Consider the following 19,768-nt stretch of genomic DNA (forward strand, 5'->3'; position numbering starts at 1 on the left):
CACTGCTAGGAATATGAATATACTTGAAAATACTGACTTCTTTCTAATCTAAGTTCTAGCCTTCTACCCATTCCTACATTCAGAAAGTTATCACAGACACAGACATCCTAGAACACAGACACTTGAAGCACTAAAAAATTCCGTGGGTAACAGAAATACTATATAAAGGAGCTTAATTCAGAATAAGCCTCAAATAATGACATGAGACAATTTTGACATATTGCTTTGATGAGGCCATTTTGCCTGCAGCGGGAGTGGGCACGCCATTTTCACCCATCCTTTTGACAGAGTTGTTTTGGTGTCAATAGGAACGTGCCTGCCCCTGCCACAAAGTAACCCTCATTTCTTCTTTCCCTGAGATTTTCTGTGTCTGATGAGGCTGAGGAATGGCAAAAAGCTGAGGGGTGGGGTGAAAACATCCAGTTCGTATATTATGTGGGAAAAAAATATTGAAAATGTGATGGTCTATAAACGTTCTAGAAAGAAATTTAGGTAAGTATTTGGCAATCTTTCTAAACAAAAATATTAAAGCCAGAAGCCACATAAAAGATAGTCTATCATCTATCTTTGCCTTTTATGTGGTTTCTGTATATGTGCATGTCTATATATCTATATCTATTTACCTAGATATAGTACATATCTATATAGATACCTCTATTTACATAGATACAGATGTATAAATATAGGTATTGGTATAGGTATAGATATACTCAGTGATTCCAGCAGAAAAATGTTAAAGGATTAATTAAACAACATTCAAGAATTAAATTAAAGAAACAACATTAAAGGATACATGACGTCCTCAGGGGAAAATATTGGGTTAAAATCCCTAATATAAGGCAATTCTTGCCAAATGTTTTAAAAAGAGATAAATCTGAAATAATTTTTTTAAAAAAGAGATGAATATTCCAATAGAAAAATGGGCAAAGCACCAGGTAATTCACACATACACACAACACTCAAATAAATGAAAAACTATGGTCATTTAACCTTTTTAAAAGATGTTTAACTTCACTGGTAATCACAGAAATACAAATTAAAACAATGCAATATTCTTTTGTTACCTTTCCTAAAAGCGAAGATGAAAATAACTCTCATTATTGAGAGTATGAATTGGTGCAATCTATCCAGAGAGCAAGATGGTAACTTGTATCAATATTTTAGATGGGGATATACTCTTTAACAAGAATTTTTTCTTCTGAGGATTTATGAAATAATTAGATATGCGTAAAACATATGAATAAAAATGTTTTTGGAAAACTTTATAATATTAAAGAATTAGAAACAATGCTCTAGTGTAATAGATCCATGAAACAAACCTGCGCATATATCTCCTGAATCTAAATTTTTAAAAGAAAATTCTTATGTTTAAAAATCTTCAATATATGGGCATTTGCTTTATTTTAAAATTAAGCTTCAAAAGTAATTCAGTAAATTATTAGTAGATGAAAAATGGTTTAAAGTTTATTGTATAATTTAGATAAGGTCTCATCTGTCTTTTGCACTGCTAGGAGATGAGTCTTTTGGTTACAGCTCTCTCGGTCCTGTGGGGACCTCAACGAGGAATGTTATCTGACACGGGAAATAGGAGACTTGAGAATATTTTTGTAACAAATTTTGGCAAAAGAATTTTTTTTTTTAAAAAAGCTTTATTTATGAAACATTACTATCATCAGGAAAGGAGAAATTGTCTTTCTAATTGCCAGGAATTAAGATTTAAACCATCAAAGACTATCACCAAGTCTAAATTGATTTAGCTCATAGTAGAACAAACAACAAATAAACAAATTGCCTACCAAAGTACTCTTATACCCCGAGCAGCATTGGAAAATTAGCCCGATAAGGAAGGAAGGAAGATAAGTAGGATTCTTATCCAGCTCTGGGCAGATCCTTCACAAATAAAAGCTAACTGCAAGGCCAACTTGGATATTTCTTGATTCACTTTAGGAAAGTAGATATTAATATTTTGTAGTTAGCTGAAGAAAGTTTTGACCAATGTGAGTTACTAAGTTAGTCTCCCCTCCCTAATTTTTCTTCCAAATTATCCAGATCCAAGTACAAATTATCTGGGTAATGCAGACAAAATAAGAGGTTTGGTCTTACTTATACAGCCAGCAGAATCAGACAGACCTTCCAGGAGGATCTCATCCATCTACTCCTCCATTTTGACTATATCTTACTTCTCTAGTGCCCTTGTCAATAGCACACGTGCTTCATGATAAAGAACTGTAGTTGTGGATAAAAGCTTGAATACTGCATGTGATGAATTTTTTTATTTGTATGTTGAGTACTTGAGTATGTAAAAATAAAACTGATCTATATGTGATTTTAAATAAATTTTTAAAATTTGAAAAAGAAACAATGTTCATCAAAATTAAGTAAGATATACAATGAAATGCAATGTTGCAGGTTAAAATGGTGCCGAATTAAATTTGTTGACTCACAGAAAACAATAGATGTTAGTGTGAATGCATGAAAAAGGAATGCTTATACATTATTGGTGACAATGTAAATTAGTGCAACCTCTTTGGAAAACAGTATGGAGATTTCTCAAAGAACTAAAAGTAGATCTACTACTTGATCCAGCAATCCCACTACTGGGTATTTACCCAAAGGAAAAGAATTTTCTTTTAAAAATAGCTTTATTGAGAAATAATTGATATACAAAAAGCTGTACATATTTAATGTGTACAATTTAAAGTGTTTGGACATATGCAAACACTTGTGATATTATCACCAAAATCAAGTTAATAGACATATACAACATCTCCCAAAGTTTCCTTCTGTTCCTTTGTTTTTGTTTCTGTTTTTGTTTGTGTATGTATGTGAGTGGTAAGGACACTTAATATAATTGTTAAGATACACCCTCAACAAATTTAGAGGCGCACAATACTGTATAGGCACTATGTTGTACAGCAGATCTCTAGAACATATTCATCTAGCATAATGGAACTTTATACCCATTGAACTCCTCATTTTCCCCACTCCCCTGCCCCTGGAAACCACTATTGCATTTTTTGCCTCTATGAGTTTGACTATCATAGATACTTCATGTAAGTGGAATCGTATGGTATTTGTCCTTCTGTGATTGGGTGCTTTTACTTGGCATAAATTTCCTCCATGTTTATTCATGTTATCACAAATGGTAGGATTTTCTTCCTTTTTAAGGCTGAATAATATTCTACCATATATATTAAATATATACAACATTTTCTTTATCCATTTATCTGTTAATGGCCACTTGTGTTGTTTCCATATCTTAGCTATTGTGAATAATGCCACAAAGAACAAGGAAGTGCAGGTGTCTTTTAAAAACAACAACAGTAACAACAACAAACCCAGAAATCCTGTTTTCAACTCTTTTAGATAAATACCCAGAAGCAGCAGTGCTGAATCACATGGTAGTTCTATTTTTAATTTTTTTAGGAACTTTCATACTATTTTTCAGAATGGCTGCACCATTTTACATTCCCACCTACAGTGTACATGGTTTCTAATTTCTCGCTTCCCTGACAATACTTGTTATCTTTTGTGTTTTTTTTTAAATAATAGTCATTCTAAGAGTTGTGAGGTGATATCTTATTGTGGTTTTGATTTGCATTTCCTTGATGATTAATGATGTTGAACATCCTTTCATATACGTGCTGACCTTTTTTTGTATGTCTTCTTTGGAGAAATGTCTGTTCAAGTCCTTTGCTCATTCTAAATTGGGTTATTGGTATTTTTGTTATTGAGTTGTATGAGTTCCTTATGTGTTTTAGATATTAACTTCTAATCAGATTTATGGTTTTCAAATATTTTCTCTCATTCCATAGGTTTTCTTTTCACTCTGTTGGTTGTTTCCTTCGCTGCACAGAAGATTTTTAGTTTGATGAAATCCCACGTGTCTATTTTTAATTTTGTTGTTTGTGCTTTTGGGGTCAGATCCAAGAAATCATTACCAAGACTAATATAAAGACAGTTTTTTCTTATGTTTTCTTCTAGGAGTTTTACAGTTTCTCGTCTTATGTTTAAGTCTATTTTTTATGTTTTACATTTTTAGGTTTCATATTTAAGTCATATATATACATTTTTTTTATTTTTTTATTTTTGAGACGGAGTCTCACTCTGTTGCCCAGGCTGGAGAGCAATGGCACGATCTCAGCTCACTGCAACCTCCGCCTCCCAGGTTCAAGTGATTCTCCTGCCTCAGCCTCCCAAGTAGAAGTTTTATATTTAGTCCATTTTGAGTTGATGTTTGTGTATAACATAAAGTAAGAGTCCAAATTCATTTTTTTGCATGTGGATATACAGTTTGGCCAGCATCATTTATTGAAGAGATTATCCTTTCCCCATAGTGTTTTTTGACATTTTGTTGAAGATCATTGGCAGGATAGGCAAGGGTTTGTTTCTGGGCTCTATATTAGTTTCCATTGGTCAATATGTCTGTCTTTATGCCAGTACCATACTGTTTTAATTACTGTAGCTGTAGCATATATTTTTAAATAAGAAAGTGTAATAACTCCAGCTTTGTTCTTCTTTCTCAAGATCTCTTTAACTGTTCTGGGTTCCTTGTGGTTGCATATAAATTTTATAATTTTAAAAAAATGTTGTAAAAAAATGCCAGCAAGATTTAGACAGAAGTAGCATTGAAACTGTAGATCACTTTGGGTACTATGTACATTTTTAACAAGATTATGTCTTTTAATCCATGAACATGGGATGTCTTCAATTATTTGTGTCTGCTTTAATTTCTTTCATCAACGTTTTGTAGTTTTCAGTGCACAAGTCTTTCATCTCCTTTAGTAAATTTATTCCTAAGTTTTTTTTTTCCATTTGATGCTATTGTAAATGGGACTGTCTTCCTGATTTCCTTTTTGGGTGGTTTGTTATTAATGTATAGAAATGGACCTAACTTTTGTTTGTTGAATTTGTATCCTGCAACTTTATCACATTCATTTATTAGTTTTGAGAGTTTTTTTTTTTTTTCGTGTGTGATGTTGTTAGGGTTTTTATATAAGGGATTATGTAATCTGTAAACAGGGACATTTTATTCCTTTTTTCCAATTTGGATTTTATTTATTTATTTATTTATTTATTTATGCCTAATTGCTCTGGCTGAGACTTCTATGTTAAATAAAAGTGGCAAGAGTGAGCATCCTTGACATGTTTCTGATCTTAGAGGAAAAGCTTTCCATTTCTCACTCCTGTGTATGATGTTAGTTGTGGGCCTTTACTGTGTTGAAGTATATGCCTCTAATCATAGTTTGTCACTCATCTTTATGAAAGCATGTTGAATTTTATCAAATGTGTTCTCTACATCAACTGAGTTAATTATGAAACTGTTCTCCTTCATTTTGTGTATGTGGTGTATTACATGTATTGATTTGAATATGTTAAACCATCCTTGCATCCAGGGAAACAACTCATTTGATTATGGTGCATGATCCTGTCAGTGTGCTATTAAATTTTGTTTGTTAGTATTTTGTTGAGGAGTTTTGCATCTATACTCTTCAGAAACATTGGCGTGAATTTTTTTTCTTGTTACGTCTTTGGCTTTGGAATCAAGAGAACATTGACCCCATAAAATAATTTTGGAAGTGTTTTTTCAGTCTTTTGAAAGGGTTTGAGAAGGAGTGGGATTAATTTTTCTTTAAATATTTGGGAGAATTCACTAGTGATGCCATCTGATTCTAGGCTTTTCTTCCTTCACAGGAAGGTTTTTAATTACCCATTTAATTCTCTCACTCATTATTGGTCTATTCAGATTTTCCAATCTTCACGAATCAATTTTAGTAGGTTGTATATATCTAGGAATTTATTCATTTCTTCTAGGTTATCTAATTTGTTGACAAACAGTGATTATTTTGAATAGTTAAGTTACTTGAGATTTTCACTTGTCTCTTTATGTCATTTAATTGTATTATCTAAATCTTTTACATTTAACATGTATAAAGAAGAGAAAGTAGTAAAACTACTTTACTTTGTTAGAAAAATATTTAATTTTTTTTCAGAGAGATGGAATCCAAATTTCTTGTCTCCCCACAAATGGTGATTGTTTTGGAGTCTGCCATAGCATTATTAAAGGTCAGCTATCAATAAATTTGGTAAAGTCAAGGCTTACAAAGACCTTTCTCATTTTTCCAAGAATGCCAAGTAACTGAATCCTCTCTGGAGCATTGTTTACAACATATTATAGTCTACAGAATTTCACCTTCTCTTTGGGCTCTTAATACCATTTTGGAGTCAATGTAGTGTCATGGAAAGAACACAAACTGTGTAATCAAGACTTCTTCCACTTCCCCTCTCACCTCCTAACCTCCAGTTGAGTATGTATTTGAGGACAACTTATTTGATTATTTACTTCATCTCAGATTCAGTTTAAGGAATACTTCTGGCTTCAAAGTACCCTGAAATATAATATACGCTTCATGAGTATCTGTTAAATATGTATTGAGAAAGTTAATTCAATGTTTGGTTGGTTCCCTCTTGAAAGTTACTAGTTTCTTTCAAATTATTATAGGCAGTCTGTGAAAATTTACTCTAACTCAGGTTGTTCTAATAATATAAATGCCTGCGGCATCACTCATTTGTATGGACCCACATAACTTATTCCCAAGAGGTGTTTGTTCTGCCTTTTGGAGATTGCAGTAGAAAGTTTTGTATATTGCAAATAGAAAGGCATTTGCTCTGCCTTTATGATAGACAATGGGGGCACAAGTCTAGATTCATCAACCTTAGCAGCACCAACTAGAATCTCAAAGAAAGCAATGTAACTCTAAACACCCTTTCCATATGCTAAAAGAAAAATCTTTATAATTAAAAAACTTTTACCAAAGACCTTATATATTATGGAAGTTGCCTTATTGATTACTGACAATCCCTCTTTATCATGGTGTATGAGTCTTTTAATGTGCTGCCAAAATCAGTTTGCTAGTATTGTGTTTAGGATTTTTGCATTTATATTATTCAGAGTATTGGCCTGTAATTTTATTTTTTAATAGGAGTTGAATTCAGCCGGGTATGGCGGCTCATGCTTGTAATCCCAGCACTTTGGGAAGCCGAGGCAGGCGATCACTTGAGGTCCAGAGTTCGAGACCAGCCTGACCAATGTGGAAAAACCCTATCTCTACTAAAAATACAAAATTAGCCAGGCATGCTGGCACGTGCCTGTAATCCCAGCTACTCAGGAGGCTGAGGCAGAAGAATTGCTTGAACCCAGGAGGCGGAGGTTGCAGTGAGCCAAGATCACACCATTGCACTCCAGCCTGGGCAAGAGGGAAACTTTGTCTCAAAAAAAAAAAAAAAAAAAAAAAAAGAGTTGAATTCTTGATTCTTGTGTCTTGCACTCATTCTTGAGAATACTCAAGTTTGCTAGGCATTTTTCCCTGGGCCACCTGAACATGATACATTTCCTTTCCACGTATGGGAAATCAAACAATTACCAGATTGTGTGACTGGCTTCATTCAGATAAATACTGAAGAGCATTTATGCCAGTGATAACCTTCTTCTTAGAAAATATGTAATCATAGAATTTTAAAAGGAGATCTTCAACATTTCAAGGGAGATCAGCTAATTATGAAAGGAAGACCTAATGAAGGGACAATACCTTGGCAGAATTAACACTAAGAAGTTAGTTTTGTGCAGACGAAGCTAGTCTTATTAACTTCCAAGTTGATCAGGACCTCAGAGATTGTTTCAGGCTAAAAAATACTCAGAACTGATATAAACAAAAATGATTATTTATTAATCTCTATTTTGTGTCTTTATGTGTGGTCAGCCAGTTGCAGTTACAAGATGAGACCAGAGAAGCTCAGGAAAACAAAGTTTATTGTACTCACAGGACCCAGAAACAGGAGGCTCAGTAAGCCACACAAGGCCACATGTGAGGGAGAGCCAAGGCTATGGCCTTTATTGGAGCTTCCATGGGAGAAGCAGGGTAGGGCAAACAGCCTAGGATTGGCTGTTTGAATAATTTCAGGAGGCTCCAAACTTTAAGGATAGTCTTTAGCTGCCTGATACCTGCCCCTGGAATGATTAAAGCAAAAAGAATATTGCTTCCTAGGATGTAAGGGTAACAAAAAGGAGGTATGGCTCTGAACTGGTTGGTTCGCATATCAAAGGCATGTTCTTTTTGCTATTTCTAATAATTATCTTGGCCCCAGGAGGAGCAGTCTGTCTCCAGCAAGAAACAATTTTAAGTTGTCAAAACATTAGAGAAAATAATATATGCAATACAATATCCAATATGGGAAATCTATTTCTAGAGACTAGAACACAAAAGTAGCACTTCAAGATATTCCTTTCCCAGTATGAACTTATCTGAGAAATTCAACTGGTAATCAGAAGATTGGCGAACATTAATTCAGGATGATCATCCAGCATGAGATTACTAGAGGGCAAAAGAGATACTTCATCTTGGCCAGTGGGTCTCAACTGTAGCTTACCAGGAAGCATTTTAGAAAATTTTTGGTTATTGAGACTGGAGAGTACTTTGGGCTCTTACAGGTATAAGCCAGGGATGGAAGATGTCCTGCTATGCTTGAGATAGGACCACACTGGAATTGTCCCAAGTCTACGCATTTTTTGATTGCCTCAGTGCAGATTCATGTAGATGAAAAACCTATTCATACATATCTGAACCTTAGAAACTTAACTGCATTTTGCATTAAAAAACACACTTTTTTTTTTTTTTTTTGAGACAGAGTCTCCCTACGATGCCCAGGCTGGAGTGTGATGGTGCCATCTCACTGCAACCTCTGCCTCCTGAGTTCAAGCAATTCTCCTGCCTCAGCCGAGAAGCTGGGATTATAGGCATATACACTAAATTTTCCGTAACTACAACTCTTGTGGATAATAAGATTCTCTGAAAAGTAAGGCAGTAAAATTCTACTTGGTTTTGTTCTGATCCTTACCAAGAATTGTTCATATTTGATAAAAATCACATCATCACACCTCCATTTTTTTCTTTTTATTTTCCTGTATTTTTTTTAATGTGGAACAGCTTCTGATCTTGTTACTTCCCTTAAAATGAAAACTTTTTCATCAAAGTAGATATAAGCATTTCATTACTTCACTTGTGCTCAACCATTTTCATTGTGAGTACATGTTATTTTATTAATTGGTTTTTTTGCTTCTTTTATTTATGTTAGTGTACTGATTTTTTAAATTTATATTTGTCAAAGTAGATAATATTATTCATAGATTCTATTTGAAGATTATAAATAGATAAGAGCAGAATATCTGTTATAAAAAGGCAGCTTTGGCTCATCCTGTAAAATCTATATACTCTGTGATTCCATTTATGTGACATTCTAGAAAATCAACAGAATGGGGAAGACATCAATGGTTATCAGGGACTAAATGTTTGGGGGAGGGTTTGATTACATAGGAGTAGCATGAAGGAATTTTTTCAGGGGGAGGTCAATGTTAACTGTTGTGAATCTTGGCTATTGTGGTAATTACATGACTACTTGCAGTTGTCAAACATTATAGACATATACACCAATAAAAAAGTGAGTTTTACTGTATATAAATTTTAAAATAAATTTAAATAATTTTAAAAACTGGAGGACAAACAAAAATAAAATCCAGAAAATAAAACAACCAAAATGGTGGCATTGAGTCTCATGTTAAAAACCACTAAACTATGCCTTTGAAACCCATGATGACATTCCTGCCTCCAGAAACAGTTCACATCTCTAGTGAATGAACTACTTATTCCCGTCAGGGCCAATTTCATTCTCCTGTGACTAGCGTCAGCTATGTGGAGAAAAAAATCTTTTTTTATTGAATTCATAGTAAGGAATGAGCTATATTTCAACCAAAGCCATCAACCTATTGACAGTTAGAATGAAAACTTAGGTTACTTAATTCTAGTGATCTTTTTATTATACTATACTGCCTTACTAGTTTTGTGCTAAAGTGGAAGAATACTGTGAATTCTTAAGTTTTTCCATTCATTGCCAGCGTTACCCCTCTAAAGTAAAATAAAATAAAATACCATTACTCACATTACAGTGCCACCTGAGTTTACTAAGTAGAAAAAAAAAAGAAAAAGCAATTTTCCTAATAACATTAGCATTCACATTCCTAGAAGAAAAGTGTACTGTAATATCACTTCTATTGACAGAAAATATAAGTCTCTTGTGTTTTTATCAGGTGTTTACAATAGGTCAGTGTTTTGGCTAGGGTGTTTAATGCTTTTTGCCATTTACGGTATATTCTGTAGCCTTCTAAAACTGCTTTGGGAAATTTTAACATGTAGAAATGTTTAGTTCACTTATTGCAGGCAATTAAAATAGTTAAGGGAGGAACATTAGCTAATAAAATGTCTTAATTTGGATAATATCCAAATAATAGGTGTCAAAATGCTGAATTAATAGCTCTTTAAACTGACTTGCCAAACAGCTATTCAACCAATTAAGCCACATGAGTAAGTAGCAAGAATATAACATTTAGATGACTATTAATTGGTACTATGCTAAGAACCTGTAATTCAAATTCAGTATGTTTGGCTTTCTAAAAGAAGAACCAAATAAATGTTGCTTTAATAAATTTGCTTTATAGCAATTGACACTAGAATTGAGTTGAATTCAAATATTTTAGAAATAATAAACAAAATGTACCTTTATGGATTGTAAACTGAATCATGGATTTGAAGGCAGGATGAGAGTTCTTCATACCCATGTTGCACATTGCAGTATCTGTGGCACACAGTCAGCCTTCAAGAGGTATCCCTACTTCAGCTACTCATGACTGAGTTTGCAATCATCCACCATCAATTTAAAATTGGTAGTTTCCATGATTTATCTAGCAGGGGGGTGAGTGGGGTAGAAGTATAGATGAAATAAGACTGTCCATGAATACTCAACAAGATAAATATAAGTTGAAACTTCTCCTGCTAGTTATGATGGAATAACTGGTACTGGACTTGTCCTCCTATTGCAAACAACTAGAAAATTGGAGTATCTGAGGGGACCAGGAGTGGGGAGGCTGAGGCAACTGTAATTTGTAGAGTAAAGAACTTAGATAATAGAGCTGTGGAAGGAAGGAAGGAAGGAAGGAAGGAAAGAAAGAAGGAAAGAAAAAAGAGAAGAAAGAGAAAGAGAAAGGAAGGAATGGAGAAGAAAGAAAGGAAAGGAGGAAGGAAAGAAGGGAAGAAGGAAAGAAAGAAGAAAAGAGAAAAATAAAGGAAGGAAGCGAGGAAGGAAGCAAGAAAGGAGAAAGGAAGTAAGAAAGGATGGGAGGAAGAGAGGTAAGGGGAGGAAGGAAGTAAGAGTGGAAGGCAGGAAGGAAGGAAGAGAGGAAGGCTGGAAGGAAGGAAGAGAGGAAGGGTGGAAGGAAGAGAGGAAGGGAGGAAGGAAAGAAGAAAGGAAGAAAGAAAGGAAGGGAGGAGGAAGAAGGGGAAGGAAGGGAGAGAGAAAGGGGGGAAGGAAGGGAGAGAGAAAGGGAGGAAGGAAGGAAAGAAAAGAGCTCAAGGAGTCTGTGTAGCAGTCTCCTTGCATCTGTTTCTAAATACTAGGCTGAAAATTTATAAGGGGAAACTTCACAATGCTTTTTAAAGAACCACTGGGAAGCTATAAACTGAAAAATTCCCAGAGCACCTACACAACTAGGAGACATTTGAGTTCCAACCAACCAAAGTGAAAAAACCTTATTGAACACCTGGGGCACTTGATAGAGACTCCAGAAGGATAATCCTTTAATGGTAGGGTTAAACTAGTTCTAGAGTAAAGGCTTCCCTAGACCCACCCTAACAAAGCTTTCCATAAAGGTTCAAAAGAATAAAGATAATCTGCAGGTAAACTAACTCCCTTCAAAACAAAATTCAAACACTTTAAAGAAAAATTTTCCTTCTGGAGCTGCTGCTGCCAGCAACATGTCCAAGGTTAATTCAGAGGTGCATGGGGCCAGCTAGCCTGAGCTTGCTCACCTTCAAAGTCTATGCAACTCCAAAAAGGACTCACCTCCCAAAAATCCCACGAAGGCTGATGAGTTTTCATTCTACTCAGTTCCCAAGGGCCAATATAAATATGTGGAGGAGTTAAGAACCCAGCTGGAAGAAAGCATCTCTCAGCTCCCACATTATCGTGAGCCACATACAAGTTGGTGTCAGGAAACATACTCCCAGACTAGGCCCAAGATGCAAAGTTTGGTTCAGTGGGGGTTAGACAGCTATGAATATCTCCAAAATGTATCCTCTGGGTTTTTTTCCAAGACTTGGTGCTATAATTTTGCTGGCCTTGTTGGACTTCTTTTGGCTAGAGGTTCAAACATAAAGAAGCTCCACCCGGTTTCATGGCATTAGCTGCCTCTATCTATCATCCACAACAAGCTATTGTGTTTGCCCAGGTCAGTGGGGAGAGATTATATGATTGGGGTTTACAAAGATACACAGTCATAGAAGATATATGGAAAGATATATCAAAAGCCAGGAAATGAGAATTCACCTATAAATAAGTAGACAACGCCAGGCTTTGCCCATTTTAATCAGTTATAGGTAAACATTGGAATCTCCCTACAATAAACCAGGGCTTCTACAGAAAAATGGCAGAGAAGTCAGTATTGAATGTATTAAATTTGCATTCTTCTTCAGGAAAATCTATACTAGGCCTCTGTTATCTTGGGTGATGCTGTTCTACAACCAAACTAATCTGAAATCCTTTCACCTAGAGATAACATACAAGCCTTAGAACTCCTTATTCTCATGTTGCTATTTATGTACATAATTAAAATCCAAGTAAAAGGAAAGAAATTTTTAAATGCAGACATTTAAAGCCTAAAATTTGTATACTAAAATCAGTATACAAAAAATTATTAACTGGCATGTGAAGAAGCAGGAAAAAGTACAGGACAAATGAAACAATAGAAAAAGACCAAGAAATGACAGCAATAATGAAATTCACAGATAAGGACTTTCAAACACCTATTTAAAATATGCTCAAAAATTTAAAGGAGGCCAGGCGTGGTGGCTCACACCTGTAATCCCAGCACTTTGAGAGGCTGAGGCAGGTGCATCACCTGAAGTCAGGAGTTCAAGACCAGCCTGGTCAATATGGCGAAACCCCGTCTCTATTAAAAATACAAAAATTATCTGGGCATGGCGGTGCACACCTGTAATCCCAGCTACTTTGGAGGCTGAGACAGGAGAATCGCTTGAACCCAGGAGGTGGAAGTTGTAGTGAACCAAGATTGCACCACTGCACTCCAGCCTGGGTGACAGAGCAAGACTCCATCTCAAAAAAAGAAAAAAAAATTTAAACCAAAATATGAATATAATGAGGAGAGAGATGACACATATAAAAATAATACAATTGGAACTTCTACACTGAAAAATGCAATATCTGAAATGAAAAAAGTTAATTGGGTTTAAGAGTAGTTTAGATACTATAGAAGAAAAGATCAATAAACTTGAAGGCATAGCACTAGAAATTACCAAACTGAAGCATATAGAGGGGAAAAAGTTTGTTAAAAAAAATAGAGCCTCAGTGATCTGTGGAACAACATTATGCAGACTTTCATATGTGTATTTGAATTTCTGGAAAAAGGGAAGGCAGGAAGGCAGAAAAAATATATTTGGAAAGATAATTTCTGGAATATCTCCAAATCAGATGGAAACTATAAACTCATACATCCAAGAAGCTCAACAAATTGCAAGCAAGATAACTCCCCAAAAAACTATACCAAAGCACATCTTAATCAAACTGCTAAAAACAAGTGAAAAAAAGAGACAAATCTTAAAAGCAGGCAGAGAATAAAAGACACATTACTTACAGGGAAATAAGCTTAAAAATATCTGCTAGAAAAAAATGAATTTTACAGCACCAAAAGAAAAAAAATCAATCCAGAATTCTACATTCAATGATAATGTCCTTCGATAAATTAATATGAAATAAAAAATTTTCAAACAGACGTTGAAAAAAAATTGTCGCCAGAAGACCTTCATTTCAAGAAATACAAAAGGAAGTCTCAGACTGAAGGAAAATTAAAATCAGAGAGAAATCAGAAGTGCTAAATATGTGGATAAATATAAAATAATATTTTTTCTTTTTAAAATTTCCTTGAAAAAGAATTGACTTTTTAAAGCAAAGATAATAACAATATATTGTGAAATTCATAATACATAAAAGTAAAAGCTATGACAACAACAGCGCAAAGAATGAGAGGATGGAAATAGAAATATCTATTGGAAGGTTATTGTATGTGAAGTGGTACAATATTATTTAAAGGTGAATGTGTTAAGTTAAAAATGAAGATTATAAATTCTAGAAAAGGCCAGGCATGGTGGCTCATACCTGTACTCCCAGTACTTTGGGAGGCCAAGGCAGGTGGATCGCCTGAGGTTAGGAGTTCAAGACCAGCCTGGCCAACGTGGTGAAACCTTGTTTCTACTAAAAATACAAAAAATTAGCCGGGCATGGTGGCGAACGCCTGGAATCCCAGCCACTCTGGAGGCTGAGGCAGGAGAATCGCTTGAACCCGGGAGGCAGAGGTTGCAGTGAGCTGAGACCATGCCATTGCACTCCAGGCTGGGCAACAGAGTGAAACTCCATTAAAAAAAAAAATCTTAGATAAAGTACCAAAAATAAATAAATAAATAAATAAAGAAGTATAGCCAATAAGCTACTCTTAGAGATTAAATGGAATACTAAAACATAGTCAATTAATCTAAAACAAAGAAAAAAGGGACATAGAACAGATGTGGCAAACAGAAAACAAATAGCCAAATGGTAGATTTAAAGGTAACCATGTTATTAATTACAGGAACTATAATTGTCCAAACACCCCCATTTAAAAAGCAGAGATTGTCAGGATTTTTAAAAGGAAGACTCAGCGATGCTGTCTACAAAAAACAGTATTTTAAATATGAAGACTCACATAGGTTAAAAGTAAAAGGATAGAAAAAACATATAACAAGAAAACACTATTTATAAGAAAACTGGAGTGGATTTCTTAATATCAGACAAAATCAACTTCAGGACTATAAATATTAGTGGAGAAATTGTTGAAGCTGGGTGACCGATAAAGGACAATTCATGATACTATTCTATCTACTTTTGTTTATTGTTGAGATTTTTCATAATATAACAATAAAATTGAGAAATGAGAAATGTTTTAAGACAATCAAACAAGACTCTTGTCTGTGTGTATGTTTGCACTGAATATACTCATCACTTATTTTGGTTACCCATTTTGGGACAAAAATAGCTTTACTGTTTTTGCATTATCAGTCTTATAGAGACCAATCTTTTTTTCCTTTATTACTCTAATTTCTCTTATAATGATTATAATACACACATTTTTGAAATAATGATACCTAGGGGTATTAGGGAGGGTTAATAATTCTCCTGGTGAATATGGGTATTAAGTTCTGGAAAACAGTGGTGGATTTCAGTTTTATAGAGTTGCTAGAATTACTACTTATTGAAACACTGTTTAGAACTCATATTTTATAGCTATTTTTTCAAATAATACAGAAGAGAAAAGAATGCTTTTTGTTATTAACAGAATTTTTTCTTTTTTCATAAAAAAGAAAAGCAATTTGATAAAAAGGCATATAATTTACATGACAATAAAACACTTCACAAATGCTATAAATAACATTTAGCCCAGTATTGAAAAGATTTTATCATTTAACTTCCTTTCTCTCTATTATTTATTTTTACAATAATTTCATACTGTTTATCACAGATAGGTATTATTTTATTTTCAATCTCAGCAAGGTTTTGTAGATAAGCACCTAAGCTATTCTCATATTCAGAAGTCAGATACAAAATATGTCTATATGCATTTTCTTTTCTAATTCACTAGGTATCACTCAAATTTCCATCAGAAACTGAATGATAATATTAAATACGATTTTACCAAATATACTGTCTTAGACACACAGCATTTTTTGTTATACAGTAATTTTAACATTGTATATTTTCATGAAAACATACAAAGCCCTTTCATATGGTAATTCATTAATATTTATTTAGCAAATATCATGTGCCAAGCACTTTCATGAACAGGAACACGGTTTTATTTGTTTTAATTTATTCCCTGATTTGTTTTGACAAGGATTTTTAAAGTGTTTTAAAAGATACATTGGATATAACTTGATTGCACAAATTTTCCAGCCAGGGATCATCTTAATGTCTAAGTCAGAACACATCATTGCACGCCTCTGCTCAAAACTTTCCAAGAGCTTCCTTTCCCTCCCAGGAAAGAGCCTGTCAGTTGCTTACATTGCTCACATTTGTGATTCTCGATCCTGGCTGCATATTAGAATTACCTAGGGCCCTTTTAAAACTTACTGAAGTTTAGGTCCCATTTCAACCCAATGAAGTCAGGATTGGTTGCACCAAGTTGGGTGTTCTCCAGGTGGATTCAAATGTGCAGTCAGGGTTCAGAACCTCTACCCTGTACCCATCAAGCTTTACCCAACACGTACAATCTTCCCCTATCCCTCCACCCCCCAAAACCTCTTCTCCTACAATTTTCCCGACAACCCATTTCTCTCTAGCCACACTGGCTCCTCAAAGATCTTCCAACATGCTGGGCATACTCCCAGATCAAGGCCTTGGCCTCAACTAATCCCTCTACCTACTATTCTCCCAATCACAAGTCTTGCTCCCTCACTTCTTTCAGGTCTTTGCTCAAATTCATCTTTGCATTGAGGGTTCCCTATCTCTGCTTTTTAAACCATACCCTCCTCCCCCCATGCTCTGATACTCCCTAATCTCCCTTTCCTGCTTTATTTTGATTGGCAGCACTTATAAGAGAAAGATGTTTACATTAAGGAAGTGCAAAAATAGACTTGAATATTAGACTTCCTTTTCCTAAAAGCTCTATATTGGTTCACCTTAATTAAAACTGGCTTTCTTTTCACACAGGCTCCAGGCTTCAGCCATGGTCATTTGCTTCTTGTTTCTTCTCTTCTCTCTCTCGAGTTCTCCCTCATTCCTAATTTCTGTCTATTTCTTCATTAAGTACAGTTTAGCCTTCTCTTTAGTTAAAATTTCTCCTTCCAATATATACTGTTAGGCACTACTTGCACTTACAACTCTTTGTTAAGATAATTTCCTAAATAAAAATAGCTCTCTTCCACTTTAAGAAGAACTATGTTGCCAACTATAGAAATAATTTTTCTCTGTTAAAAAATGGTTACGCATAAAGGCTGGGTGCAGTGGATCATGCCTGCAATCCTCACACTTTGGGAGCCAAGGTAGGAGGATCACTTGAGCCTAGGAGTAAAAACCAGCCTGGACAATATAGCAAGACCCCATCGCTAAAAAACACTGCCTTTAAAAAAATTAGCCAGGCATAGTGGTGTGTGCCTGTAGTCCTAGCTACACAGGAGGCTGAGGCTGGAAAATCACTTGAGCCCAAGAGTTCAAAGTTATAGTGCATGATTGTGCCACTGCACTCCAGCCTGGGTAAAAAAGCAAGACCCTGTCTCTGTTCTTTTAAACTATATACAAAGAAGAGAAAGAAAGAGGTTAAGTGACTTCCCCAAGGCAAAATATCTAGTAATTAGAGTTAAAACCTAGATGGTCTGTGATACCTATATTTCTTAATTTGTTGATGATAAGAAAAAAAAAGCCCTGGGTTAGGTAAACATTAGTATTGCCATTTCACAGAAAAAGATACCAGCTCATCTTGTTCAGCTTTGTTTATAAATAAAAAGCTACTGATCTTTTCATTATATCACTTTGTAACAGAAGCTGAAATACCTTATGTTGAGAAATTATCAGTTTGGTTTATATAACAAATGTAACTGTAATGCTCTATTTTGAGGAACTATACATTTAGGGAGATATGTAATTATAGCCAACAATTATATAGCATTTGCCAGGTGACAGGCACTCTTCTAAGCATTCTACATGTGTTAAAGTATGTAACTCATATAACCTATACGACAACCCCATGAGGTGAGAATTATTATTATTATCATTATCCTCATTTTATAGTCACACAGCTAATAAATGGTAGAGCTGGGATTTTAAACCAGGTAGTTTGATTCCAGAGTATGTGCTCTTAGTCACTCTGTAATATGAAGAAATCACTCCTACTTTAAATTCTGACCCTGCCCACACAGTTGAGGATTTACTATATGCCAGGCTACTCTAAGTGCTTTACATATTGTATTAATCCACTTAATCTGCTACTACAAAATACCTGAGACTGGGTAATTTATAAAGAACAGAAATGTATTTCTCACAGTTCTGGAGGCTAGGAATTCTAAGGTCAAGGTGCCAGCAGATTTGGTGTCTGGTGAGGGCTACTCCCTGCTTCCAAGTTGATGCCTTGAACACTGTGTCTTATGGTAGAGAACAAAAAGGACAAAAGGGAGCTAGCTAGTTCCCTCAGGTCCTTTCATAAGGGCACTAATCCATTCATGAAGGCAGAACCATCAGGACCTAATCACCTCCTAAAAGCCCCACCACTTAATGCTATCACACTGGCAATTCAGTTTCAACACATGAATTTTAAGGAGCATTCAGACATATGTTGTGTCATTTAATTCTTACAAAGTCCTGGTGAGGTAGGCATTATCACTCACATTTTACAAATAAGGAAACTAAGGCTCACAGAGCTAAATTACTCATATATACTAATGGAGCAAATAGATGGTGAGCCAAAACTTAAATCCATGTCTTACTATATTATAATATATTCTCTTTTCAGAATACATAGTGCATCTAGAAACATACACATACAGATACATACAAAATACATGGAATCCAAGTTCTCAGGGAACTTACAAGTTAAAAAAGAAACATGTGAACTTTTGATTTTGTTTTCAATTTTTAAAAATACAACAAAAATTGGAACCATGTTTTTCTCTTGACATTAAGGGAAAGATGATGTCCTATTTTTTGTATCTCAATACTAAGCACAGTGCTGGTGAATGAAAGAGCAAATATTCATTCCCATGAATAGGGATTTACTTCTTAAATTCTGAATTTTGGATATGATGGACTCCTAAAAATGAGGTTTGTGCTTTAAATGTGATAGATATTGGAAGTTATCATATAAGCAGAAGAGATACTGTAATATTTGGAAGATATTTAGCTTCATAAATAAATTAGCTGTAGACATTTGGCTAAATGAGATCTAGCCGAATAATATGTCTGAAATAAAATAGGCTATTAATATGGAGAATTTGGTTAAAGAAACAGCTTTTTAGGCTATGGAGAAAATGATCATAGTCAATGAGAGAGTTTAAGATTGTGTGAGTGTTTTTAAAAAGAAAGGGGATGATAAAAGGGTTCTGAATACAGGGTGTTGTCAACCTGGAAAGAGTGCTTGGAAAATATCACCTGATGGAGAGTAAGAATAGTGTTTCTATGTGGGTTTCTACAATGAACCATGCTGGGCAGGAGGCTAGGATGGGGTGGTAGGAGCTGTGGTCCCCAAATATGTCCACATCCTAATCTGAAACCTGTGGATATGTTACTTTATATGACGAAAGGGTCTTTGCAGATGTGATTAAGTATATTGATGGTGAGATCACCCTTGTGTGACCAATATCATTACAAGGGTACTTGTAACTGGAAAATGGCAGCAGGAGAGTCACAGTTAGAGAAGGAGATGTGACATCAGAAGCAAAGATTGAGGTGATGAGCTTTAAAGATAAAGGAAAGGATCACAACCCAGGGAATGCAGACAGCCTCTGGAAACTGGAAAGGACAAGGAAACAGTTTCTCCTCTAGAGCCTCCAGATGGAATGCAGTTTTGCCTACACTTTAATTGTGAGACCTATTTAATTTAATTGTGAGACCCATTTTGGACTTCTGA

At 34.9% G+C, this 19,768-nt stretch overlaps 1 pseudogene; it reads left to right on the plus strand.

Annotated features, from left to right (window-relative positions):
- Positions 1-4,006: 4,006 nt before the first annotated feature.
- Positions 4,007-12,446, plus strand: LOC116479718 (MICOS complex subunit MIC26-like; annotated as a pseudogene).
- The last annotated feature ends 7,322 nt before the right edge of the window (positions 12,447-19,768 follow it).

The sequence above is a fragment of the Hylobates moloch genome, unplaced genomic scaffold, assembly GCF_009828535.3.
Source record: "Hylobates moloch isolate HMO894 unplaced genomic scaffold, HMol_V3 SCAFFOLD_12, whole genome shotgun sequence".
In the NCBI taxonomy this organism is placed as follows: Eukaryota; Metazoa; Chordata; class Mammalia; order Primates; family Hylobatidae; genus Hylobates; species Hylobates moloch.